The 21,068-nt window shown below is 50.4% G+C and overlaps 1 protein-coding gene across 15 annotated transcripts in view; it reads left to right on the top strand.

Annotated features, from left to right (window-relative positions):
• The window catches only part of LOC116939177 (homeobox protein cut-like 1), a 203,509-nt gene that overhangs the window by 110,640 nt on the left and 71,801 nt on the right, over positions 1-21,068 (top strand). The window lies entirely within an intron of this gene.

Raw genomic sequence — 21,068 nt, 5'->3', positions numbered from 1 at the left:
GCTCGGGGTCTGGAATCTAGAAAACTTGCGGACAAGTTGGCATGCGGTGGCTCATTGATATGCTTACGCTCACGATAGACGGATTGATTAATGCCTGCAATCGTCGATTATTGATTATTTATGAGAATTTGATGCTGTCTCACTTAGGATAATGGATCAGACATAAACTTTAGAAACGAGATGGTTAAAAACAAGATGCTAAATTGATACCGGAATCGAATTAGGATCTAGAATCGTGACAATCGACTTTCTGTGGTGGTGAGCGGTAGTGTAGCGATAAGCGCGCTGCGCTCCGAACCCGGGGATCCGCGTTCAATTCCTGCTCACGACCAACACCAGTGACGATCATCTGAACCGATCCTTGGCCTCCCCTAGGTGGACGCAGCCTCAAATGAGTACCTGGTGTGGCGTGTAAACATCACCACTAGGGGAGACAAAGGTGGCCCAGCGTGGTGCTGGCCACCCACCCCTTCGTGTGCCGTGCCGGCCTTCATAGGTGCTACTCGTTAACAGCACTTGCCCCAACAGTCCGTTAAGGCTATACGGGGGGAGGGAAAGGGGGGATCTTTGTCTTTGGTGCAGGCGAGGGCTGCAGAGGGTGAATTATTTACAGGCTCGGTGTGAAGAGCGGAATAGCAAGCAGAATCGGGATGCCAGAACTTGAGGGGTTAGGGCACGGCAAGGTACAGAGGTGTGGCCGTCAGAAGATACCTCTAGGCCAGAAGAGGGGGCTTGGGTACCGAGATGATGGTCAGGGGAGAACTCAAGAGGCCAGGATAAGTCTCATTCGTCAAGAGTGACCTCGGTCGGTAAAAAATGGTAACAGCTAAAAATAAATAATTTGTAAAAACGTAGAGTAAATGAAGCAGATAGAAATTGGAGCAAAGAAATCTTGAAAAATAAAGTCGGTCATCATCCGTCATCGTCAGTCAAAGTCACCATCATCGCGCAACCATCCATTTATTCGTCCATCTGTTATCGAGACTTTTTCTTTTCTAACCGGCCGAGAGCCCCATTGAGACCGGAGAGCCGTTTGAAAGGCGGATTTGGCCAGGGCAGACGAAACGTTTCCTCCTTGCGTGCAGCCTCCGGAAAAAAAAACCCACCACAAACACCATTCTTTATTTATTTAAAAATACATCTACCCCCCAAAACACTGAGCCCACATTATTTTGTGTTCGGTAACCGAGTCTCTGTGGTTCCCCTATCGGAGAGAGCGGAGAGAAAAAAACCCGGTTTGTGCCCTGCATCTAGAGTTGCCAACCATCCTGGAATAGCTTCAGTCAAGAGTTGGTAACCCCCCCCCCTCTTCACCCCGAACCTCGGCATGACCGCGGCTCATTGGTAGTTCAACCAGCTCACGGGGTAGTTCAGCCGCAGCAGGGGAAGGAGAGGCAGTAGCGAGACAGAGTTGAATGCCACCTGAGCTAGAAATAGCCAGGGGCTGACTAATATCAGACGGATACCGAGAGAGAGGGGAGCGCTACTGTACGCGTAAATGTATCTATGAACTTCTTTCGCACCGTACGTAGCCCACTGCGGTGTATTTATTGTAGAGTACAGAACAGTAAAACCCCGGCAAGCCCAGGCCATAGGTTGGGAGCCCTGATCCAGCCAAGTGGAACGATCTGGCCAGGCGTGCTTTCAGTGAGAATCATTGTAAAAAAAAGCTATCCCCAATACAATAACGCCATGTATTGTACAGCGTGGTGCAGATGTCTTTTGACCCCCCCCCACCCCCCTCCATTTAATTCTAAAACTTAATATTGTATAAAGTAATGTTTATTTAAAACGGAAGTGCAAAGGAGGGAAAAAAATGTTAGGGGTCAAATTAATTGGGGGGTCACGAAACATCCGAATCCCCGCCCTGTGCAGTTTGCGTGCACCTATGTGATGCGTGTGAATTGATTGTGTAATGTGTGTGCGTGTTGTTGTCACAGAGCAAAAAAAACACAAAAGTGTACTGTATGTGTGTGTATTCTCTGTACTTATGTGCGGTGGTGTTGATGTTACCATCCATCACCACCCCTCCCCCCGATCGCCCCACCACTAAGAGATTACCGCAACTACATTAAATGTAACACTTTGAACTACATGTATGACAAATTGTGCACAATTTAACGCGCTCGTGTGCATTTCATGACATCCGTTATATCACATAATGCACTGTAAAGTGTGAACTGTGCAAGTTACTTCATTACATTGATAATATTCTTGCGATTTAAATACTTCGATTTTATGTAATAGCTCATCTGGTGTAGGCGCAATGCGAAATCCGGCTAGCTGGGGTCCAGCTGGCCCGTGGGTTTTTTGTCTCCGAGATGAGGATGATGATGATGCTGCTTATAATAATTATGTTTTCACAACTGACAAAAAAAATCCAGGACTTTTTTTATGTCCCGTGGAGAGTGATAGATTTCCCAGGATGATAGAAAAAAGGTACCTTGAACAGAAAACGATTCTGGGACGGGTTGCCACACTACCGTGCCAGCATTCTGCGGGCCTGCTCTGCCTCATTTGCTATCGAACATCTGTTCAACTACTGGACCGTCTGGGAAGAAAAACAGAGCTTTATAGCTCATCGGATTCTTCCAGTAACAAATATTTGGATTGGTTATGAAATGGCAAAAGGCGTTGGGGCAGGAGGAATCAAATGACATGAAAGAGCAGAGGACAAGAGACAGACCGAGAGAGACCGAGAGACACACGGGTGTCCAGTTGTCCGTCAGGGTCATCGTCTGAACATTTGTGACTGTCGGCGTGTGATATTTCTCGGCCCTGTTGCTGCAGGTAGCTTGTGTTTTGTGATATTGTTGTTGTTGCGTATAATTGTTTTTCGTTTAGACGGGAAATTTAATCGAAATGTTGGGGTTCAGGAGGCATTAGGTAGGTGTGTGTAGAGATGGATGGGTGGACATGGCCATTGCAAACAAAAACCACGTACAGTAGACTAAACAATAACAAGATTGTGGCTGGTGTTTTGAATTGTATTTGTGTAGACATTTGTAAGTGAATTATGTGCCGACAGTAGTGTTAATGTAAAAAATGGAAAAGCGATTTTAATGATACAGTAATTATAAAACGTACATAAATGAGGGCATGAACAATTTTGGTTTAATTTTACCAGGTAAGGCTCACTGAGCTAATATAGCTTTTTTTTTTCAGAGACAACCTGGCTAACACAAATGATAGCTCAACGAAAGTGGCTTACCGCGTTTGAAATTTAGAGCAGCCAAATAACTCTTAAAACGCGTGATGTTCATTCTGAATGTGGAGGGGGAAAAAAACCTGGAGGGACCCGGAGAAAAATAAAAGCAGTTACCAGGGACTGTATCAGCACGCGGTAGCAACGCGACGATGCAATACAACACCAGCAGCTCATCAGATAGGTAAATAAGGATGGTGGGGGGGGCGAACAAAACAAAATAAATGGTGCCCTCATTGCTCATTTAATATTATTCTTGAAACAAAGACAACACACATGGGGAGGCGGCGGCGGCAGCTCTACAAACTCCGGGCCCACGAAATCACGGCGTCCTCAATCCCAGATTTTACCTCGTGCCGTAGGCCATGCATACCCTATTATGTGACCTAGATTGCTGGGTGCAGCGAGATGGGAATTATGCAGATGGCTGTGTCACACCAACTCCCTCCCCCTTCCCTCCCTCCCTGCGCAAGCACAGAACCCTTCACCCAACCTCCCACTCATCCCTTCCCTCCCTCACCTACCCACCTCCCTACACCCCAACCACTCTTCCTCTTTCTGGCATTCCGGTATTCCTGGAGGGATATTCCCAAAATAAATTGCCCAAAGAAAGCGAGGCGGGGCGGCTTTTTTTTTGTGGGGGGGGGGCAGGCGGCTCGCAGCGCCTGGTGAAGTAATTGGCGGACGCGGCCGGAGCAGCGTCTTGTTTGCTCCGTGCTTAATCGAGACACCTCTCTGTGTCTGTGTCTCTCTGTCTCTCCCCCACCTCATCGTGTTCCCTCCTCCCCTTTCCGCCGGACGCCGCCCTCCCCCATCCAACACACAACAGCCACCCATCGCCGCTCCCCCACCGCTACCCCCACACCCCCCAAGCAGCCTGCTTGCCCTGACTGCCTGTCCACTTGCCCTCCCCATCTCCCACCGCCCCCACCACTCCTTTCCCTGCCCTCCCCTCCCTGCCCTCCCTTCCCTTCCTCCCCGTGGCCATCCCTGTAATGCAAAGTACAGTGCGTGACCAAGTGCATTTGGAGCAAATTCGGCGAGACAGGCGTGCGAGCAGCACTCCGCGCATGCAGTCTCCTCCTCCCATCAACGATGGAGAAACGAGGGGGCCGGGAGCGGGGGGGGGCAGAGGTTTTTATCCTGCCGCGCAAAGCTAACTGAATTTAAACCCGTTACGATGAAAAATAAAGCGTCGATAGATTTTTTAAAAATTAGAAAAAAATGGCCCGATTGATAACACAAAAAATGTGGGTGGGAAATAAATGCATAGAAGATTTTTGTTGTTTTAATGCGCTTAAATTTTTTTAACGTTTCGATTAACATAAATGTTAATGTTTCCTTGCTGCTGCTGCCGTTGTTGCTGTGGCTGCTAATATCTGCAGTATTTAACACGACGTTAAGTATTGCAAACACACACAAAACCTCACCCACCCACACCGGCGGCGGGCGGTAGCGACGGCGTCGGCGCGCGATTGGTAAAATATTTCTGCGCGCTCATTGATTTTATCTGAGCGGAGAGCGCTATCGATCGTGAATTTTCCCGTTTCCTGACGACAGGAGAGCAGCGATCCATACGCGGCGTCACATTGAGCGGCGATGGGGGTGGGTGGTGGGGTGGGGATGGGTAGCCGCGCGCCGTCCGTGCTTTGCATTTCGTGGGGCAGTCCACGGCTTCCACTAAGGTGGGGGGGCTGTGGCGGTGACCGTGGCCATGGTGGTGGTGGCGGTGCAGTGTGTTGTGTGGGGGATGGGGAGAGCGTGGCGATGCACAGGCGGCCGCTGGAGGGCTGAGCAGCAAAGAGGGAGAGAGAGAGAGGGGGAGAGAGAGAGTTGAGTAGGGGGGGGGGTTGTGCTGTGGCTTGGGCCAAGCAAATGCTCGGAGGTGGAGATGGTGGCTGCAGGAGAAAAAGCTGGGAGGAGCGGTGATATGTTAAAATACTGCGACCTGGGAAAATGTTTAGCATTCTGCGTTTCATCACGGCCGAGCCTTCATTGCTCGTTAGTGTTTTTGAAGACACATTCCAAACGAGTCATCTCTGGGTAAAGGGACCCCTCCCCCACCATTCCTCCCGTAGCCAACCATGACTGACCGATTTCTCAAAGATCCACCCTGCCCCTTCTACACCTGACCTTAACCCCCGACCGCTTTATAAACCCTGACCTTAAACCTGACCCCAGCCCAGATGCTAATCCCCTCTCCCCCTGACCAGTTTAGCCACGGCTTAACCATGGACCTTATCCCTCACACCAATCAACCCCAAACCCCTGGCTTTTGTTAACGGGCTCCGTGGTTCTTGTCACGCGCACTGTATTCCATTTTCCAGGAGGCGTTTTATTTTTCCAGCAGCGCCTCCCGGGCTGCGACCTGTCCGTTAAATTGTCGTCCGTGCCGCGGCTCTTTTTCGGACATTAATCGCGCCGTTTTTAAAGGTTGCCACGCCACACCGCACGGCAGCAGCAACCGCTGTCGCAGGTGTGGTGCTTTTCGAGCAGTACCCACCCGCACACGCCAATCAGAACGCGTACCCAGCTGCACGATTCGCTGCACTACTCCCTTCCTGCGATCGTAACGGCACACTACACCCTCCCTCCCCATGCTCTGCACAATCCCTTCTCATGATCCACACATTCACTGCACCCTCCCTGCTAGCTGCACCATCGCTACACCCTCCCTTCCCATGATCTGCACCATTGCTGCACAGTCCCCATTGATCCACACACTCGCTGCACACACCTTCCAATCTGCACAATCGCTACACACTCCCTTCCCATTATCTGCACACTTGCTGCACATTCCCTTCCTGTGATTTGTATGATCTCTGCACACTCCCTATAATCTATGATCTCAAAACTCTCTGCACACTCCCTTCTCGTGATCTGCACCTTGCTGCACACTACCTTCGCCTGCGATCTGCACATCCTCAACATGCTCCCTTCCCGTGATATGTACGCTCGCTGTGAAAAAACTCGCTGCATTCTCACAGCATGCACATTTAATTCTGACTGCCATGCTGTACTTGAGCTGCAAGAGGGAGGTCATGTGACTTGTCCGCCCCAGCAAAAGAACAACAAAAAGAACATTTGGCACTCAAATACCATTTCGGTGACATTTTTGCACGGCAATCTGCTCTGCTCCCTCGCGTCTCTTTTTATCGTCATTACCGGCTCTCCTCGCGCAGGAAACGCACGTCTCTTGTCAGCGGGTAATGAAAATGACTAACTTGCTAACTCGTAGCAAAAACGCAACACCGTTCTTCTGTACGTATGTATGTTAAACTTCTTTCGCACACTGCGTAGACAAGCGTGCTAATTGAAGGTTCAAATAGGTGTCGTTTAAACCAATTTTTTCTAACACGTTCTGAACCGTCCCTGGAAGCCTCACTCGCAGTCGGTCCTAAGGCCATTTTTTATGACTGCCTTGCACGAGGATGTGGATAATTTTTTCAGGAACGAGTGAGGTTTCGGAAGGAAACCGGACTACACGGAGAAAACCCGTACGCACGTACGAGTAGGGATAATGCTCAACAGTCCGCACAGATGGGTTCACGAGGCCCGCTTGCTGTACTTTCACCTCCTATAAATGTATGCCGTGTGGACCCACATTATTCTCGTATGTTAGCATTGGTGCCAGTGATTTTAATTTTTTTACGTATCTATTTACTTTAAAATTGTAGAAATTTTTTTTGTTCAATTACTTATGTAAGCTCCACCACCCCGGTATTTTGAATACTCGCTTTTGATTCTGTACACCGGTTTTTTGGGGCCACCAGGTCTGCCTGCAAAGCCCGCGTTCGTCGTGAACAGGACACAGATGTTTACGTTTCAAAGCTGCGCGGGGGGGGGGGGATTTTTTGTGCGTGCGTGTAAAGAGAGCACAGAGGCTGCACGTGTAATAAAACGGCCCTCCGTGCAGCCGCGTGTGACGCCGAGCGTTGGGTTACACGGGCGTAGGGCCGGCCTCTCCAACCCAGCCGTGCCGCCGAGTGGCGCAGCAGTGAGGCCACCCCTCTATCCTCTTTTGTCCTTCATAAACTATTTATTTTATTTTACCAGGTAAAGCTACTATATAGCACTTTTTTTATCTGCTGCGACCCGACCAATCACGAATGATAGCTTCGAAACGAAGTGGCGCTTAACATCACGGAGAAATTCATAGCAGCCAAATATATTCTAAAACGCGTGACGTCGATTCTAAATGTGGGGGGGGAAAAAAAACCCAGATGACCCGTAGAAAAATTCACGCTACCACAGAGAGAGACGCGCAAACTCCAAATATATAGCAAGTGTCAGGGTCGGGATGGAACCCACTAACTCCTGTATACCAGGCGAGGGGGTTAACGGTCGGTCTGTCAGTCGGTTCGTCGCGTGCAAAACCGTTTCCCTCCCGTTGGTCTTGAGAAATGTTTGCGCTGAACTGTTGTACTCTGCTCCCTCGTGTGAGTTTTCTTGTGGTAGGTAGGCCAGGTCTCCCCTTGCACAAGGATCTTGTTGTTCTCACTCGGGAGTTAAAACGATTCGCTCCTCCACCCAGCGACTCGACGAGTCGTCACGATTCAGGGGTCATCGTTTGTGTCGTTTCTCGTTCAGTTTTTTTGTCTTTCCCACCTGTATACTTTTCACGTGCGCACCATGGGCCTGAGCGTGACTTGAGCGTACCATTTGCACATCCTCGGCAACATTTATGATACAATTGGTCACTCACACGCACGATTATAAATGCGTGTATCGTGTGCATAATTGACTTTAATCTGTGAACCGATGCATCGTTGCGCAACCAGTTTGTTCCCGATGTGATAAAGGTTGTTGCTCAGTATGAAAATAGCCGCGACGTATGAACACAAAACTTAAACTATAAAAATAAAACGTTCATTTACGGGCCGATGTCACTCCTCTACTGCTGGATGAAGGTCGGTGAACGGTGTGCCCAGGACCGGTTCAGAAATCACTCCGCCTCTGATGTTAGCCTTGGACTGTGGAACGGAACTCAGGTCGCCAGGTTTCACAACGCATTGTGCTAACCTCGGCACCGCTTGCTAGCTCTTACACGCCACCGTTTACACACACATACGGTGGGTGAAAAAGGCAACGGGATCTTAATCTGCAAACGGTTGCGCTCGTATTAACGTACGTAACCATTTTCCCTTTCCAAATGCTGCGTGCCAATCGCATTGCCGCCCGTTCAAGTCTGCGTTGCCCCAGCGCCAGTCTACCCCGGCCGCCAGGTTTAGCCAGGAGCGGCGAGCGTCGTCGTCATTTCATTTTGCGTCAACGTCGCTCTGCTTCTCCTGTGGCCAATTGCAGTCATGGCCTCGCGCGGGCGCGGCTTGAACCAAAGGCGGCCTTTAAAAAAATAACATCGGGGACGTGTCCTTCATCAGACCCCACCTTCGTGACCCGAGATGAGCAGTCTCGTTTTTTTTATTTTTTGTTCTCTTTCAGTTTGGAATACAAGGGGGGAGAGACTGGATTCAGAAAGTGAGCTCTCGATTTCATAAACGATCGCGATCGAGCTGTTAGTTATCGTCAATGGCCGCGCTAACGAGGGGACGCTGACAAGGAAATGCCGCGGCGGGAGACGTCGTCGCAAAAGTGTGCAAATTTAAAATGCATTCTTAACTTAATAGCGTCGCCAAGCGCCATTTTCTCCAGACGACACCAAAACTCGTCCAGTAGCGCGTGCGGAGGGGGGGGGGGTGGAAGAAAAGAGAATAACCCCGGCAAATTTTTAAGCGCTTCAAAGCCACGTGTAACACGGTGGGGGAATAACGCGAAAAGAAAGTTTAACGTGTAAATATTTCAGTCTCGCCACCGTTGTGGACCGCATAAATCGGTGGCGGGGGGAGTTGGGGGGGCCCGCCGGGTGAGCGGGCTGTGCCTTAAAGGTGCACCTTAACGGAGTGCTAATGAGCCGTCGTACACACACACACACACTAGAGCTTTACGAGCATCAAACTTCTCATCGCAATTAAACGGGCCGACGCGTTTTTCGGTCGCTGGGAGGCTTTTACGAGACATTGTTTTTTTTTCAACCTCCCTCCCACTCCCCCCCCCTACCATTTCCAAATTTACGGCGCACGATTAAAATTAAGTGCGGGAGATTTTCTGGCCCAGGGCTACAGCTGGAGTGTGCTGCTCATGGAGTGTGCCCCCCCCCGCCCCCCATTCTTCGAATTTGTGCCCATCCCATCCCTCTCTCTCCTTGCCCACATCCATATTTCTGTCTTCCTGCCTGCCTGCCTGTTCATCCATTCTGTCCATGCTTCTGTCTGTCTGTCCACCCGTTCATCGGTTAATTTGAACTTCTACCCTCCGTCCATCTCCATCTGTCTGTCAGGACAGGACAGATGTACACATCCATCTGTACATCCGTCCGTAGTTCTGTATGTTTGTCCGTTCTGTCTCGCCGTCCACCGGTCTGTCCATCCACCTGCCTGTCAGCCCCCATTATTAAACTTGTCTACATTACTGGCCTTAGTTTTGAGGTTTCCATAGCCTGTCCGCCTGTCCTCTCATTTCATTCATCCGTCCATGTAAAGCTGTACATGCCTGTCCGTCCATTATTCTGTCCGACCGTTCGAACTTCCATCCATGCATCCATCTCTGTCCGTCTATCCATTTGTCTGTCTCTTTTCCGCACACCTCCGTCACATGTCTGCTCAAGGTTTATTCGTAAGATTCAACAACAACAACAGCGCCCAGGGCTCTCAGAGCCAAACTAAGGCACCCCGGTGAGCTGGAGGACATAACACTTATTATAGTGGAACACGACACCCGCGTATTATTACAAAGAGCTCAGTGCTCCCCATTCCTCCGGTGTCATTCCACAATCCTTTGTTGGGGGGGGGGGAGCGAGAGGGAAACAATAAATAATTAAATAACCAATGCCCACACCGTGTCTCCTGCAACAACACCCTGGGCCGCTGGTTTCGCTACCTCCGAAAGATGTGAAATGATATCCGCTCGTCCCAAAAAAATTATTTTCGCACGTCGAGCGATTTCCTTCCCCCACCACGTCACCCCCCTCCTCATCTCACCTCCCCCCCCCCTCATCTCACCCCCCCCCCGCTCCCACGACTGGCAAACCGTGGCCCCTTGCCCTGTTGGTGTAAGCGCTGCCGCCTCGGGGAGCGATACAGTGCGGGGGTAGCTTCTAAATAAAGGACATTAATATGCATTGGAATTGCAGCGCGGGCGCTGCACGTGGGATGCAGTCTCCTGCCCATTCTCGCTTTCAGTCGGCTGTGTGCTCACGCACAAGCGCGCGGGGAGCGGTGGTGTGGCAGTTAGCGCTACGCTGCACTACGAACCCGGCGACCCGAGTTCGATGCTCGCTCACGGCCGGCAACCAACACCCAGCGACGATTATCTGAACCGGTCGTGGGCCTCCCCCCCCCCCCCTAGGTCGACTCGGCCTTAAATGAGTACCCAGTGCAATGTGTAAATGTCGCCACTTGGGGAAACAAAGGCGGGCCGGGCGTGGTGTTGGTCACACCACCCCCTCGTGTGCCGTGCCGGCCTTCATAGGTGCTACTCGCTAACAGCACTTTACCCCAGTCTGTTAAGGCTACACAGGGGGTCTTTGTCTGCCAGGCATTCCACAGCAACCTTCATGCGCCTCGCTCTGCCTTCTGTTACACGTGACCCATGCACTCCCCGCTCTGCCTGCTAGCCATCATCGTCACAGTCGTCATCATCATCATAGTCGTCATCATCTTTCCATTTCGCTGCGTATCTCAGTCCCTCGTCTTCTCTGTCCATGCCAATTCGCCTGATTATCCTCTCCCTGGTGTCTCTCCGCACTCCATTGTTAACCAAAGAGCACTCTTTGAAGGTGGTGGTGTCAGTGTTGTCTGTACGTCTGCGTGTCTACCTGCCGATCCGTTACGTCTATTTTGTTTGCGAGTATGTAAGTCTGCCCGTCTCGCTTCGCGCCTGCCAAACCACCACCTCACGTCTGCGACTCTCCTTCATTCTGTTTGCATGGAGGTGGTACTTTCTTCCCACTCAAGGCCAACACCGGTGACAATTATTTGAACCGGTACCTGGGCCTCCCCTAGGTCGAGTCAGCCTCAAATGAGTACCTGGTGCGGTGTTTAAACATCACCACTGGGGGAGACAAAGGCGACCGGGCGTGGTGTTGGCCACCCACCCCCTCGTCGTTTGCCGTGCCGGCCTTCATAGGTCCTGCTACGCGCTACTCATTGAGGCTATTCGGGGGATCTTTGTATTTTGTGTTTGTCTCTACCTGTCTGTAAGCCTACCTCTTGTCTGTCTGCAAATACTGTACGTAAATATCCCTCCCTGCCTATCTTCTTTGCCAGCCCAACCGCACGACTGTCTGCGCGCCGTGTTGTCTGTTCGCATCCCCTGGGCCCTATGGCCTTTCCTGCCTGTGCACGTCGCGGTGCGTCGGTCGGCATGTCCGTCTTGCTTCCACCCCATCTCATCTCATCCCCTCCCTCCCCTCACCCCTCCCCGTGTCTCTCCCGCACTCCCTCCTGTGCGTGCGAGGGCGTGCGGGAACCCGCTGGCTCCGAGGCGGCGGCGGTGGCGGAGGAGGAGTCGATGGCCCTCCCCGCTACGCTAATTGCCAGATGAATAATTAGCGGCGAAATCGCGCCTCATTTGTCTAATGGGGCCGGCGGAGGTTAATGATGTAACAGGCTAATTACATTACCCTCAGGAGTCTTTTACTGTGTAACCGCCCGCGTGGGGCGCCCGGCACGCTCCGCGCGGCATAATCATCATCCGCTACTCGCGAGGAAACCCTCCCTCCCTGCCTCCACCACCACCTCCTCCTCCTGCTCCACCACCACCTCCTCCTCCATCTCCCCCAGCAGCCACAGCCTCCTCTGCCGTTCAACGCGGTGTTTTTTTTGTTCATTTCAGACTTTTTTTATGCCCAGAAAATGTTCGCATCATTACGTTTTTGATTTTGTTAAAATTTCAACCGTATCAAAAGGCTGGCAGCGAAATAAAATAAAATAAATCTTCCATTTCTTTTTTTTCCCCCCGTTTGGTCTATACTTCGCACTGCTATTCCCAAGTCTCCTGCCAGCCGCCAAATGTTCAGTGTTTTTTAAATATATATAAAAGAGTGTGGGACTGCGTGTTGAGTGTCGATACGCGTGTGTGCGCGTCTTGCGTTGCACAATTGCCAATGGGATATTTTTACCTTGAGGGTTTGTTGGCCAAAAAGGTTGCATTTTTTTTTCTTCCCATTTAGAAACGTTTCTCAGTTTGTAGTTTTTTTTTACTTTCCTTGGAAAGGTTTATTGCTCGCCACTTTTGTTTATTTTAGACTCAGAATATACATTTTTCATTTGTGTTAATAACAAAAAACTATTGGTATAATAATTGATACACGCATATGTTCAATAAGAGATTAGTCAAACATCCCAAGGATAACTCTCCTAAAATTGAGTCTTGGGACTCAATGAGGCTTTGGCGGTATATAATATTATAATTATTTAAACTTGTAACAATACGCTCATTCTCGAGGAGAGATTACGACTCAGAGACACGAAGGAGCCAAAGATGAGCATGTAAGCAGCAGCAGCAGCCAGCACCAAATTCCCCCCTCCTTCCCTTACGCTCTGCGGTCCGCTATATATTAAGGTGTTACCGGCCAATTCATGAGCGTTTACCGTGTGGTAGGAAAACCAGAGCAGCCCGAGAACACCCACGCATGCAAAGGGGGGGCAACCCTCTGTCCCATGCAGATGGAGCAGATGGGAGTGCACCTTTGCTGTACTGCCTTCTAGCAAGCCAGGGTATTGCCACTCCTTGTCACCCACGGACTGGGAGGGAGTTCACGACGCGATTGATTCAAAAACCCTCACCTGTACAGTGCTGCACGTGTGTACATAAAATTACTTTGACAAAGTATGTAGGCAACCGTGCTCATCGGAGGTGCGGGGGAAGGACAACAAACGAAACACAAAAAAGCAGTTAGAAAGGAGTTTTCAATCGAGATTTAAAAGTGCATAGCTCCAGTGGCTTTCTAATATCGGAAGAGCGTTCCAGACAGCCGCAGAAGCGCATCTGAAAGCGCGCGATGCGGTGGCCATCTTTGTTTGGTGGGTAGCTAAAAGCCTCTACGAGGATGACCGGAGTTCACGTGATGGTTAACGCCCCTTAACCAGATCAGCAAGGTATTGTGGTTTATTTGTGGCGTTACAGAAGCCACCTATCCGAGCATCAGTCGGGCACGTGTTGGCGCTTGAGAATGAATTTTTTTTTATCTTGCGTCCGGAGGAAGGATCCCCGGTGGTGATGTGGTAGCCCAGATTGACAATGGCCGACCCGTGGGCCCTCTTCCCCCAAGCACCTTCCGGGTTGACGGCGGCAGCTAGATCGGCCGCCCTGCTGCTGCCCACGCTCACCATCGAGTGTCGCGGAGACAGAGCGTTCGGCAATTAAAGCATAATGATGCAATTATGTGCCAACTGAACTTTGTTAGCCACTTTAAATAAACTACTCTCAATTTAGCGTCCCTTTTAAACATTTTGTACGTATGTAATCAAGTCAAAATTAGCGAGTAAATGGGGGTAATTGCCCTGAAAGCGATACGAGGCACCGCGTATGCCAATGCCGGCTGACCCAGGGCATCTGTGCGGGAGGGGGGGGGGGAGTGGACGCAGATTTGGGTACAGCTCGGCACGTACGTCTGCACCTGTACCCGCACGACTGCGTGTGTACGAAGTCCAAGCAGCTTACGTTCGGCCGGATAGAGGGGGCTAAACGGGCGCGGCACGGGCTCGAGAACAGATGGGCTTGACGTGGTACGGGATGATGCGGAGCCGATCGGACTTGCCGATGACTGATGCTAGCGGTGTTAAGATAAGAGGCTCGTGAAGGACGCTACTGGGCAGTTGGAGGCAGTCGCCCTCCTGGAGCGATGCTCGCAACGACGAGCAGAGCACCGGGCGGCTAAAACACAGCAAGTTGGCGCAGTGAGAAAGAGCACATCTGCAAGTTTATCTCAGTTTAACTCCCAATAGCCGAGTTCTGTCCCGTGACCTCCTTCTGAGCGGTGTTATGACACTTCGGGTAAGTCTCACAGTGCACCTGGTCTGGCACAAGCACCGCGGTGACATCTGTTCTAGCACAAGCACCGCGGTGACATCACCGCAAACTTAAGTGGTGAACGAGGGTTGTTGTCGTTGTGAGCTTACGTGCGAATCCGCCCTACAGTCAGCGCCAACCACAGTGGTGCCGCTGAGTGACGATTTGCCGCCACCCACCGCAGCGATTTGACGAACTGTCGCGATTCGGGGTGGGTCAGGATCCCATCAGAAACTCGTATTCTTTTTTTTTACCTTGTGATGATTGTAAGCAACCGCGAGTGGCTGCATATGAACCCATTAATAGTGTGTATGACTCGCAAAAAAACATCAATTCTGGAATACGTGATTCAAAATGCATGTATCGCGGGCTTTAGAAACGATTGTAAACATAATCCGAATCTTTATTTATACTGGAGGAATCTGATGAGCTATAGAGCTATTTTTCACAGATGTCTAGTAGGTGCATCGATGGATCGTTCATACCCCACCCCCTCATCGATACTCAGTCCTCAGTGTGGCGGTCACACAGCAGCTCCAACGAGTTACAAGAATCCTTCCCGTCTGACGATCCCTCATGGCTGCTCCTGTGTATATATATTTAAACCCATCTTTATATTGGCGCCGTTCCACCGTTGGGAGTTCTCACTCGGCTGCGGCACAGAAACCAAGAAGCGCAGCCACCTCCCCCACCCCCACCCCCCGCAGAGATCAAGGCTCCTGGCAAAACCACGGGACGCGGCGGCATTTGCGGAAGGTTTACGGCAACTGGCACGTCCATGCGTGCGTGCACACGTGTGCCTGCGCATGTGGTATGGAGCTGAGTGGACCTGCCAATGGCTGGTCCCAGCGGTGTCAAGATCGGCTTCTGTGGAGGAGGCTTGTGAAGGGCGCTACTGGACAGTTGGAGGCAGTCGCCCTCCAGCAACAACGGAGGGCAGAGGAGCGACGCTCACAACAACGAGCGGGTCGCCGGGAGGCTAAAACACAGCAAGTTGGCACAGTAGAGGGCACAGGTGGTGCATTGCCAAGTCATCTCAGTCGACCTATGGGCACCTGGGTCTGCCAGCGGCCATTCGACACTTCACGTGGCCTTAAAGTGCACATATCCTGGCACAAGCGCCGTTGTGACGTCACCGCCACTTCCTGGTGAATGGACGTTGTTGTTGTGCGTACGCGTGTGGTTTTGGTACAAGTCGGCGTGGGGTATCCATACCTCGGTGACCCAAGTTTGCTTCCCATCATTGTCGAGTGATATCTGAACCCCTGTCCCTGGCCACACCCCCCTTTTGCCAACGCTCACCGACCACTACGGTGAAACGTGTTGGTAAAAAACAGTGTGGGAAGGCCTTGGACTTGGGGAGGCCTTCAGCAGTGGATCGGTAAAAGCTATTGTAAATTATTAAAATATGTATGTTGAACTTCTTTTGCGCCGTACATAGCCAACCGCGCTATTCAGATGTGCGGGGGAAGGACAACAAACTGAACACAATAAGCAGTTATAAATAAATCAGTTTGTCAATCTAAATTTAAAAAGTGTACAGCTCCAGTGGCTTCCTAATAGCGGAAGAAAAGAGCGTTCCAGACGGCCGCAGAAGCGCATCTAAAAGGACGCGATGCGGTGACCGTCTTTGTTCGATGGCCAGCCAAGAGAAAATACTCTGACTATCAACTCTATGCAGGACTGTCTCAGCAGCGAGAATGCCGTGGAGACTGGCGCAGGGGCACGTTGGCTTCACGGCGCCGAACGCCGTGGTTTTGGTTATTTTAATTTTCTTCCTTCCAAGGTCTCCCGACGACGAGGCTGTTGAGAACTTTCGGAAAACCACTCCCTGCGCCTTGGCGGCGTTTGAAATTTCGTTTCACTCCACTGGTATTTTAACGTCATAAAATCTACACGTCATAATGATTGTGTACCTTGCCCCCACATAAACGATGTGATTTAAATGTAGCTAAGGCTCTTGTTGTGGTGCGTGTGTTTGTGGACTGGTGGCATAGCGCACTGCACTTCCATCCCTGGCCATCCAGAGTTCGATTCTCGACCACAGCTAACGTCATAGGACCCAACGCTGGGCCTTCTCTAGGCTTAAATGGGTAGCTGGTGCAGTGTGCATGCATTGGGAGAGCACTGGGGAGACAAAGGCGATTGGCTCTAGTCAAATTGCAAGACTGGAGGACGGCGCTCCCACACACCGCACCCGATTTCTATCCATCCGGTCAAAGAGCGGATGGATCGCAACCATCAATATCACGGCACCGTCCAATAGGCCGTTCAAGGGTCTCTTGGGGTCGTCCGATCTGCCGAGACACCGGCCTAACCGCGCAGGAGGACGGCCTCATACAACGCTCTGGATGGCGCAACGAGGGCCTGCGTCGTCTGTACGTTTCTAATAATCATGATGATGGTTCTGGCCACACTGCTCCTGCTGTGCAGGCCTTAATAGGCGCTCCCAAACAGTACTTGCACCAACAGTCTGTGAGGTTACATGGAGGATGTTTTGCTTTGTGTGCACACATGCACCACGTGCACGCACACGTCCGTCTGGATGTGTGCACGTGCATCTGTATGTGTGTGCGCACGCGCGCCTGTGTTTGTGCGTGCGCCTCCCGCACCGGTGCCACGTGTGTGGAGAAGAACGATGAGAATTAGTGTTCAGCCCGAAAAAATCCCTCCGAGATTTGGAGAGATGTGTTTTCGTCACGGCGAGGATCGTTAACGAAATTAGGCAGTGACATGAACAGGAATAAATCCACCCAGGCGAGGTTTTTATTTGCGAGGACTCGAGCGGTAAAGTTTGCGAGAGCCATATTTGCGCCTTAGTCTGTTACAGATGCTGGCCACGGTTGGGTTGGAGCCAAGAATCTCTTTTTGAAAGTTCAGACACCATTGTCTCCGTGCTCGAGACAGCGTTGCGCGGGCGTCCCGTCTTTCTTTGGTTCTGAGCCCGGGGTGGAAATTCCACATTCCTATGGCAGGGCACTAGTGTTCTTTCGACACCTGTTATTCAGCCCGGTGGCTTAGGGGGTAGAGCGAGCGGCTCGTAATCGGAAGGTTGCGAGTTAAAATCCTGGAAGTGGGTTGACTCGGTCCATCATCCCTCCTAGGTCGATAAAATGAAGAAACACTTTACGGGGAAGTCAACTCGCTCCCGCCATATTAATGTGGAATTTACACGAATGGCTAAGGGTTATAAACAGGAGATTAACGTGGCCTCCGTGTTAGCTCGACTTTTTTTCTCGCCGCCAACGTCAGATGTTGCTCATTTACCCACCGATATTGGACAATGATGACGATTGACAACGATAGTGATGATGGTATGTCAACCTGCCCCGGATGTCAAACAATACATTATCAACACTACTGACAAATACGCTGAAATATAAATTATAAAAAAGCAAGCAAGTGTTAATTACTGGTCGTTTTTACTGGTCAAAGTTATATTTGGTGACCGTTGTCAGAGAGACTGAGCGGACACGTGCAGTAAATAACGGACCGTGAATGAGTTTTCCCGGGCATGGAGATGACTGTAGCATTGCTGCTGCAAAGGCCTCTGCCTGGATTATTGACCACTTTAAAACTATTACCGCACAACCAACACAAAAACAAACGATTGGGGCCACTGCAGCTTAGCAAAGGCAGCTTTCAGACATTTGAAGCTGGCCTCCCTCCCCTTCCTCCCTCCCTCCCCTTCCTCCCTTTCTCTATCCCTGTTTGAGCTCTCACCCCCATCCCACCACCGTCTTTTTGACTAAAAGCATTTTTATCACTTAAGCTCACGTTTTACGCGTGGGTGATGGCGGTGGTGACCATTTGTAAACCACGGGGGTTCGCCGAGGAGTGTTGCCACCCACCAAAGTCCCGCGAAGGAAACCCCTTCCCTACTTCCTTCCCTTCCTTTCTTACGGACGACTGCACTGTTTTTTATTATCGATTATTCCTCTTCTGCTGCCCTTTACCCGAGCCTTGCCTTTCAACTTCATGGCTATCGTTCCCGTCCGTCTGTGTTCGGGCGTCGTGGAGCGCATAGCCGGCGGTGGCTGTAGGTGGCGGCGGTGTTTTGGGTAGAGGCGACACCTGTTGTGGTGTGACGCACAAGTACCGTGTGTGGTTAATGCAGTACTTGATTCCTTGAAAAAGGTATCTATTTGAACATCTTAACACCTGTTTTATTGCCAGAGAGGGTAAAATCTATTCTTATTTTTTCATACTTTGATACTGGAAAATTGGTCCCATTTTGTAGCTGCTCACCCTGAGCTATAAGTGGTCTGCTAGTGGCATTGTCTTTGTGTACTGTTCGCCTTTTGGCGTTGTTCTCTGGTCTGACACTGGTGGGACTAGGCCCTAAAGAAGGGTGTCTCTGGTGTAGGCCAATCAGTTTAAAAGACAATGCAAATATTATCAGAGCCATGTCTGTTTGCATGTTCACCACAAGTACCGTGCCTGGTTGCAAAAGGTTTATACACGGTGTCTGAACATCTTAACACCTCTTGTTTTATTGCCAGAAAGGGTAAAAACAATTATTATTTTTCATACTTTGATACTGGCAAATAGGTCCCATGATATAGCTGACCCCCCTCCCCCTGGCTTCTGACCCACAACTCCCCACCGTCCCCGTCGTGCGTTTGTTGGACTCTATTTCGATCAATCTTCACTTGGGAGCCATCCAAACAGCAGCAGCTGCAGTCATAAGAACAAAGTTTGTGAATCTATAAACCAAGTTACACATTAGCAAGAGAGGGTGAAGGGGAAGAAATTGCAACTTATTAGCGGAGCAATAGAATGTGCTATTTATTTATAAACATTCCTTTGTTAATTATTTACAAGCGTTTTGGGAACTGGGTCTATAGTGATCCACCCCTCCGGGTTTACCTCCTCGGTACACACCACATGTGGCCAGATCGGTGGCGCTCCGGTTAGCATGCTGCAACTACCAAACCTACGGGGCCCTTGATTTCTAATCCCGGGCCATGACTAACACATTAGTGGTGGGCGTTACCTGCAGCACCCCTTCTTTACCTACCGTGGTGAAGTATGGTCAAAACAAATTCATTCTCCGTGTTTGACACGGCTTGGTGGAGCCCTTCGACCAGCAGTGGATCAGACTCAGAATGTTTAACACGTAGGCTTTCGCGAGGTTTGTTTGGGTTAACTCTAACCCAAAAAACCTCTTATGGCAGACTCAGAATCTTTATCTTAAGACTGGAGGAACCCGATGAGCTATTAAGTCGGGACGGATCAGAAACTGGACACCCCGGGACACCTTTGAAAAAGAGCTCCGTAGCTTTTCGGATTTCTCCAGGATAAGTAAATATTCGTTCAATCGTTTTTCAATCCACTTTTCCTGGTGAGGGTCGGCACGACAGCATGTTGAGCAGGGCGGTCCAGACCTCCCTTTCCATGGCGACAGACTCTAGCCCTTCCTGGGGAATTCCCAGGCCAGCCGATCGACATAGTCCCCCCAGTGTGTCCTGGGCCAGCCCCGGGGTCTTCGCCCAGTGGGACGTGCTGCCCTGAAGAGTTCCAGGGGGAGTCTACTAGGGGGTATCTTTACCAGGTGCCAAAACCACCTCAACTGGCTCCTCTTGATCTGGAGGAGCAGCAGCTCAACTCTGAGGGTCTCCCGGATTACCGAGCTCCTCACCCGATCACAGAGAGTGAGCTTGGCAACCCTGCGGAGAAAAACATAATTCGGCCCCTTATACCCACTATCTCGTCCTTTGTCATTACCCAAAGCTCATGACCATAGGCGAGGGTGAGAACGTAGATTGACCTGTAAACTGAGAGCTTTGTTCGTGAACTCAGCTCCCGCTTCACTACCATGGAAAGGTACAGTGCCCGCCATCGCCGCGAACGCCACACCGATCCGCCGGCCGATCTCCCACTCCGCCGGCCGATCTCCCGCTCCGCCGGCCGATCTCCCGCTCCGCCGGCCGATCTCCCGCTCCGCCGGCCGATCTCCCGCTCCGCCGGCCTTTCTCCCCCCTCACTTACCATCCTTCGCGAAAGAGAGCTGCCGAGGTACTTACACTCCTCCTGTGTACCCAACCATCCGCAGGACGAAGCATGAGGGAGCGGGGGGGGGGTGCCAGTATGGCAGGGAGAGAGAGGGATGATCTCGGAAAGACTGGACCTTGGCAATGGATAAACAAATATTGTGATTCTGAATTTTGAATTAAAAAAACGCTGAAATTGTATTAAAATTGTTATAAAATCCATTGTAGGTGGGTAATATGAATCAATATTAAATTGACTCAAATTGACGCAGGAGTCAATACGCGCATTAAATAATCTAATTTAATCATTACACGTTTAATGGATACTCATCGAGACGGATATTTCTTCAGACAGAGGAGCAGTTATTAATAATAGTAAAAAACACAATTTAACGCGCATAATTAAAAAACACTGAAATTAATTATATCGGTAGCAGGAGAGATAAACAATGAAAACAACAAAAACATTTGGCAATTAAAACCATTTTAAAGTAATATCACTCGAAAGAATAATCGCATTGTTACGCACAACCAAGATTCAGCAGTAATGCGGTTTAGCAAACAGGAATGAATGTGACCGGGGGTGGAGATGCGATTTAATTATTCACTAAAATTTGCGTCACTAACGTCTCCTTAAGTTATTTACTATTCCACCAAAACAAACTCGCTCAACCCCAGCATTAAACCCGGACAAAAACAAACCTCCTACGACTACTCCAACAATAATAAACACCGCATTAAGCGAGGGCCTTTTCACGGCGTGGTTTTTGCATAATCTCCGTGGCATCATGAGAATCATT

This window comes from Petromyzon marinus, chromosome 5 (genome assembly GCF_048934315.1).
Source record: "Petromyzon marinus isolate PM22_M1 ecotype Great Lakes invasive population chromosome 5, UKy_Petmar_22M1.pri1.0, whole genome shotgun sequence".
Taxonomy (NCBI): Eukaryota; Metazoa; Chordata; class Hyperoartia; order Petromyzontiformes; family Petromyzontidae; genus Petromyzon; species Petromyzon marinus.
The sequence above is the reverse complement of the archived record's forward strand: the minus strand, read 5'-3'. Positions and strand labels throughout refer to the sequence as shown.